General features: G+C 38.4%; 1 pseudogene; it reads right to left on the bottom strand.

Moving 5' to 3' along the window:
- Positions 1-5,330: 5,330 nt before the first annotated feature.
- Positions 5,331-6,755, bottom strand: LOC100024250 (26S proteasome regulatory subunit 6B-like; annotated as a pseudogene).
- Positions 6,756-7,775: the final 1,020 nt, after the last annotated feature.

Here is a 7,775-nt window from a genome sequence, read left to right as displayed (position 1 = left end):
AAATTGAGAGCCAAGCCTATAGACAGGAGGTTCTGGATTCAAATCTGAACTTGAACCTGGGAAAGTCACTTAACTCCCATTACCTAACTATTACTGCTTTTCTTCCTTAGAACCAATACATAGTAGTGATTCTAAGATGAAAGGTAAGGGTCTAAAAAAAGTAAAAAAAAAAGAATGAGATTATTGCTTAAGAGTAATGTATTAGAAGAGAAAGTTGGGAATGGGACCAAGAAGATAAGTAGAGGGTCACCTCTGGAGAATGGCCAGGTCTTCATCAGAGGAAGTAAATGAGGAAAGATTGAGTGATGATTACTAAGGGGTTTTACATGTAGAATAAGCTAGAAGGAGCTCACAGGAAATTGCCTTATTTTCTCAGGTAAGATCAGCTATCCTGGCCTAAAGTTTGACCATACAAAAGGGTTTTCTAAAAAAACCTTCCTAATGAAGGTCCTACCAAATCAGAAACACTGAATGCAGAGCAACTTAATGAAGTACAAAAAGGCTCATTAGCACAGGGAATTGTCCACCAAGTTCTTGGCTACAGTAATTCATGAAATTGCAAACTGAATAGAAGCCATTTTGGTGCAGAGAATACCCATTCCATTGAAATCACCAGTCTTTTAAATTATTAAAGAAGATCTGTCCTAACTGTTCTGAACAAGTGGACAATTTTTAAAACAGTAACAAGCTCCACAAACCAAGGTAGATAATGTGGCATCCATGAATTCTTTTTCATTATTTCTTGACGCACAAAATTCATTGTTACTAACTTCATTGTCTAATTCAAAGGACAGTGAAACAATAAAAATGTGGAATTATATATTAATTTGGGTCATCGTTTTAAGGAAATTTAATAGTTACCAAAGTGTCTCATCTCCCAGCCCACCATCTTGTAATATATCCATGTAAAGAATAAAAAAGATTGTAAAATGCTGTAAAAGACAGTTCTCTCTAGTACAGCATTCCTTAAACTTAAGCTCTGGTTGACATAAGGCCCAAGGTCTCCTAATAGCCTTGCCCAACGCTAGAGTCAGAAATGAAGTCACTTACAGACACACAAGAACAGACTTGGATTGAGAACCCCATTCTCCTGTCCACTGACCCTTTCTACTAAACTACTATCAAAAAGAATAAATTAATTCAGTAATGGATGGCCCATCCATAAAAATACAAAAGGAATACTTTTCATTTTTAATGTGGTTACTTTAACCAGTAACATTTAATGCAAATCAATACATGATTTTCTGTGTTGGTAGTTTAGTCTGCACTTATTTCACTTTATGGAAAATAGAATAGAGGAATAAATGTTAATTAGCTTTATTATAAATAATATTTGGAAAAAAAACTTTAGGGGAAAAATAAAAAAATTGGCCATAGATTACTTCAAAAGAATGTGGTCTAGTGACTTCAGAAGTCTAGAAAACCTGTTATATATCTCTGCCTCAGATACATGCTGGCTATGGAGTCTGAAAGAGTCACTTTAAGAGTTCCCCTAGAAAAGGACCTACTATAAAAATATTTTCATTAGCTCTTTCTGTAGTGGCAAAGAATTGGAAACTGAGGGAGTGTCTACCAGTTGAGAAATGGCTGAACAAGCTGTGGTATCTGATTATAATGGAATACTCTTGTACTATAAGAAATGGCAAACAGAATGAATTCAAGAAAACCTGGAAAGACTTAGATGAACTGATACAAAATGATGTAAGCAGAACCAGGAGAACAGTATATACGATAGCAAAAATATTATACAGATTAATTGTAAAGGACTAAACTATTATCAGCAAAACAAGTTTCTAAGAAAATCTCAATGGATTCATCATAAAAAAAGAAGCTATCCAAAGCCAAAGAAGGAACTGTTGGGGTCTGAATACAGATCAAAGCATGCAATCTTTCACTTTATTTCCTTCATGTGTTTTTTTAATTATATGTATGATATTTGTCTTCTGTCATGGCATGAGGAATATGGAAATATGTATTTTTTAATTCTATTTAGTCAATTTAGAACATTATTCCTTGGTTACAAGAATCATATTCTTTACCTCCCTCCCCTCCCCTTCACCCTTCCCATAGCTGATGCGCAATTCCACTGGATATTACATGTGTCCTTGATTAGAACCTATTTCCATGTTGTTGATGTTTGCACTAGGATGTTCATTTAGAGTCTACATCCCCAATCATATCAACCTCAACCCATGTAATCAAGCAGTTGTTTTTCTTCTGTGTTTCTACTCCCACAGTTTTTCCTCTGAATTTGGATAATGTTCTTTCTCATAGATCCCTCCAGGTTGTTCAGAATCACTGCATTGCCACTAATGAAGAAGTCCATTACATTCAATTGTACCACAGTGTATCAGTCTCTGTGTACAATGTTCTCCTGGTTCTGCTCCTTTCACTCTGCATCAATTCCTAGAGGTCATTCCAGTTCCCATGGAATGCCTCCACTTTATTATTCCTTTGAGCATAATAGAATTCCATCACCAACATATACCACACTTTGTTCAGCCATTCCCCAACTGAAGGGTATCCCCTCATTTTCCAATTTTTTGCCACCACAAAGAGTGCAGCTATGAATATTCTTGTACATGTTTTTTTCCTTATTATCTCTTTGGGGTACAAACCTAGCAGTGCTATGGCTGAATCAAAGGGCAGACAGTCTTTTAGCACCCTTTGGGCATAGTTCCAAATTGCCCTCCAGAATGGTTGGATCAATTCATAATTCTACCAGCAATGCATTAATGTCCCAACTTTGCCACATCCCCTCCATCATTCATTACTTTTCATTGCTGTCATGTTGACCAATCTGCTAGGTGTGAGATGATACCTCAGAGTTGTTTTGGTTTGCATCTCTCTGATTATAAGAGATTTAGAGCACTTTTTCATGTGCTTACTAATAGTTTTGATTTCTTTAACTGAAAATTGCCTATTCATGTCCCCTGCCCATTTTTCAATTGGAGAATGACTTGATTTTTTTGTACACTGGTTTAGCTCTTTATAAAATTGAGTAATTAGACCTTTGTCAGAGGTTTTTGTAATGAAGATTATTTCCAATTTGTTGCTTCCCTTCTAATTTTGGATGCATTAGTTTTGTTTGTACAAAAACTTTTTAATTTGATGTCATCAAAATTGTTGATTTTACATTTTGTGATTTTTTTCTAGCTCTTGCTTGGTTTTAAAGTCTTTCCTTTCCCAAAGATCTGACAAGTATACTATTCTGTGTTCGCCTAATTTGCTTATAGTTACCTTCTTTATATTCAGGTCATTCACCCATTCTGAGTTTATCTTGGTGTAGTGTGTGAGATGTTGATCCAAACCTAATCTCTCCCACACTGTCTTCCAATTTTCCCAGCAGTTTTTATCAAATAGTGAGTTTTGGTCCCAAAAGCTGGAATCTTTGGATTTATCATAGACTGTCTTGCTGAGATCACTTTCACCAAGTCTATTCCACTGATCCTCCTTTCTGTCTCTTAGCCAGTACCATATTGTTTTGATGACCACTGCTTTATAGTATAGTTTGAAATCTGGGACTGCAAGGCCACCTTCCTTCACATTTTTTTCCATAATTTCCCTAGATATCCTTGATCTTTTGTTCTTTCAAATGAACTTTGTTATGGTTTTTTTCTAAATCAGTAATAAAGTTTTTTGGTAATTCAATGGGTATGGCACTAAATAAATTAATTTGGTTAGGATTGTCATTTTTATTACGTTAGCTTGTCCTACCCATGAGCAATCAATGTTTTTCCAATTGTTTAGATCTAGTTGAAATATGTATTTCTTGAAAGCCCCAATATAATCTATATCAGACTATTTACTACCTGGGACAATCTGTATTGCAAAATGTCAGAAAACAATTGTCAAAAATTGTTTCTATATATAATTGAAAAAAATTTTTTTAAGTTCTAGAATAACTAGACAAATTGTAGTGCTGGAATATAATAGAACATTACGATAAGTATAAAAAGTTCATTAAATCATAGGAAAAGTCATACCAACTGCTACAAATTAAGCAGAATTAGGAATACATAAAACAGTTAAAAAATTTTAATGGAGAGAACAACAAAAAAAAAATTGGAATATAATGATCAAATTTGGCCCCAAAGGAAAAAAAAAATGAGAAACTGCCCCCTCTTCCCCAGTTTGCAATAATGGGACACAATGAATGTAGAGCATCATATGTACTATCAGACTGCTGTGCTGGTTAGGTTTGAAGAACGAACTTTGAAGAATTTTTCTCTCTTTTTATTCTTTGTTCACAAAAGATGGCTCTCTGGGTGAGGAGAGAAGAGGGATATATTTGGAAACAAAAGATAATGCTTTTCTAAAGGAATGACTTCATTCCTTTAGAGTTGCTGATCTATATTGGTAAATGGATTTTTTTCCTCCCATGTAGTTCCCTATTAATTAATGAGAAAAGAAGGAATGGAGAGAACAAGCATTTATGAAGCACCCACTGTCTTCTGAGGCATTGCACTAAGCAATTTACAGATATTATTTGATCCTCACAATAATCTGAGATATGAGTGCTCTTATTTTACAGTTGAGGAAACTGAAGCAAACTGAGGTTAAATGGTTAAATCTTAGGTCTCACAGCTAGTGTCTGATACTGAATTCGAACTCAGATCTTCCTGATTTCAGGCCCAGCTCTCTCTCCATAGTGCTACCAGCTGCCTCTTAGCAAGCACTTATTAAGCACTGGAGAGACAAAAAAATATGTGTCCAAACACTGTGAAATCATGTCTAGGAAAAAAAGGAAAAGTTTGAAAAATCAACCCCTCTTAACTTTGCCAGGCAATCTCCAGAGGATGACATGAATAAAAAACTCATCTGCAGGAACTAAAGAGTGTGGGATGAGCCTCCCTGAACTGAGCCTGGCCTTTTTTCCAGCCGCTCTGGCCAAGCCCCACATGTTTGCCTCTCCATCTTGGCTGTCCTTATAATATAGGAGGGTGACAAGTGTAGGTTCCTAAGTAGTCACTAGGTGGAGATGTTATTTTGTGTTATGGGAAACAGTCATTCACATCTTTTTTGCATAGAATTTAGAGCTTGAAGGAACCTAGGGATCATTTATTCCACAATAAAATAAAAACTTGGGGCTCCTAATCAGTACATCGTTGGCCACATCTACCTTTTATTGTATTTTTTTTTAATTTTGCTAAATATGTCTCAGTGACATTTTTTTTTTGAGGTTTAGTTTGGAGAGATTGTTTTTCCTTGGGTTTCTCTCTGTTAAATGTTTTATTCCAATAAACATTTTAATTCTTTATGCCTTATCACTAAGAAAATGATAAAAAAAAAAAGGGGGGGGGGAGTGGGAGAAGAGACAGGAGCAAAGGAAAAGCTTATAGAGAGCTCTCAGCCTGGGCTTAATACCTCAGTGGGACTTGGCCCAAGTGTAAATTCAACCTCATAAATTTATTGAAGAAAACAATCCCATACACGGAGAAAGGTGACTTGCCCCCAGAGAACTTAGGGAAACCTGGGGAGTGTGACATGGAAGAAGCCCTTGGACTTAATCAGGAATCACTTGTAGAATTCATGTTCCTGTTCATCCTTCTTAATAACTGTTTTGTTTGCCTTCTCAAAATCTTTGGCCAGGACAACGTATCCATTCTCACAAACAACTAACATTCCACCCTCCCGACAGATGGAATTAATATCAGCTCCAGAAATCTTATCTGGATGGGCAACATAATCTTCCAGATCAGTCTTCTTGGAGAGCTTCATCTTGCTGGTGATAGCAGAAAAAATTAATCTCTTCAGTCAATAGTCAGGCAATGGTAACTCAATCTTACGGTCAAACCAGCCAGGCCAAAGTAAGGCAGGATCCAGAGTATCTGCCCAGTTTGTGGCCATGATCACCTAGACATTGACTTTCTGGTCAAATCCATCCATATGATTCAAAAGCTCAAACAGGATCCTCTCAACCTCCCAGTCAGCTCCAGTTTGGGCATCAAATCGATTGGTGGCAATGGCATCAATCTCATCAATGAAAATCATGCAAGTACATTCTCTTTGGCCAACTGGAAAACATCCTGGACCATTCAAGGTCCCTCACTTAGGTATTTCTGCACAAATTCTGAACCCACAACTCTGATAAATGCAGCTGTTGTATGACAGGTTACAGCCTTTGCCAACACAGTCTTTCCACAGCTTAGGAGCTGTGGACTCCTCAGGTCAGTTCATTTCCAGTCTGTTTTTAAAATTCAAAGTGAGTCAGTGGGAGCTCCACAGCCTCCCTCACCTCCTGCTTCTAAATGTCCATGCCTCCTATATCAGTATACCTGACTTCAAGCTTCTGGTCTGAGATCAGCATCATGATGCTGCTATCAGCTTCTGGCAGTAGGACATCCACCAGGGCATTGCTTTGCTTGTGGAGGGTCACTGAAACATTGGGCTTCAACTCTGGGCACTTCAACATTGGGCACTCTGTCGGTGCTGTGGTGGAGCCCACAATGGCTGTGGTCTGGTTCATAACCTCCAGGAGCTGCCGGATGACTAGGGGAGATGCCCTGGATATACTTCACCTCCTCCTGGGTGTGCAGAAATTACTTCTTAAGGTTCTTCTGCTCATCCTTGGTGTTCTCCTCTTGTACCTCCAGGAACTCCAGCTCCTATTGCAGTTTCTTGTAACAGCTCTACAGATCCTCCAGGTCCTCGGGCTCAGGCCCCAGGAAGGACAGGCCTGTCTGGGGCCAGGAAATGGACAGAGTTGGCAGCTCATCCTGTGCCTTCTCCACTAGAATGCCAGTCTCCCCCATGGCAAGTGGGCTGAGCTTCCTCCTTTTCACCTGTTTCAGGCCTCACTCAGGAGCAGAGGAGTGCAGGGCCACATATTGAACACTGTGATCTAGTCCATCCTTCTCCTTTTGGCAGTCTCTATCCAGGAGCAAGAGAAAGGAAAAACTGTAAGGAATCTCCAGGTAGCAATCATGGGAGGTTTGACCACAGAACCACCATTAACATGGCAGGCTTATGGAATCAGAAGACCTGAATTGGAATCCTGCTACTCACCTGTATGGCCAGGGGCAAGCGGCATCCCCTCACACTTCTCTACATTAAAATCTTGGCCAGTGGGATTTGACCCAATACTGATGACTACTTGGAATCATTACAGCTTATGCTTACAGAGAATACACTTTGACTTTACAAAAGAACTCTAAGGGAGGGAGGGAGGACATTGAGGTCAGAGAAGCAAAATAACCCAGGTAGGAAATGTCAGATAAAACCAGGGTCTAAAGGCAGACGTTGCTAGTCAGTTAACATTCATTAAACACCTACTATTTGCCAGGAACTAAGGTAAGTGCTGAGGATAAACAGAAAAGGGAAAGGCACTCCCTGTTCTTCAGGTGCTCACAGCCTAATGCTGAGACAATTTACAAGGAAACATTTGAGAAAACTAACAGAGAGAAGGAAGGCACTAGCTTAAAGACAGATGTTGTTTTAATACATTTTCAGTTAAATCTCATTCTTTGTGACCTCATTTGGAGTTTTCTTGGCAAAGATACAGGAGTAGTTTGTTATTTCCTTCTCCAGTGGATCAGGGCAAACAGATTAAATGACGTGACCAGGGTCACATAACTAGTGAGTGTCTGAGGTCAGATTTGAACTCAAGTCTTCCTGATTTTAAGCCTTGTGCTCTATCCATTGAGGCATCTAGCTTCCCCTCTAGCATATAGCTATAGCAGGTGCTTAATAAATGTCCACTGACTTGACTAGGAGAAAAAAATCAAGTAAAATTCAAAAGGGATACATGAAAGTTGGCTGACAAAGTAAAATTT

This window comes from Monodelphis domestica, chromosome 6 (assembly GCF_027887165.1).
Source record: "Monodelphis domestica isolate mMonDom1 chromosome 6, mMonDom1.pri, whole genome shotgun sequence".
NCBI classification, from domain to species: domain Eukaryota; kingdom Metazoa; phylum Chordata; class Mammalia; order Didelphimorphia; family Didelphidae; genus Monodelphis; species Monodelphis domestica.
Note: the sequence above shows the minus strand (reverse complement) of the source record. Positions and strands in the feature narration are given on the sequence as shown.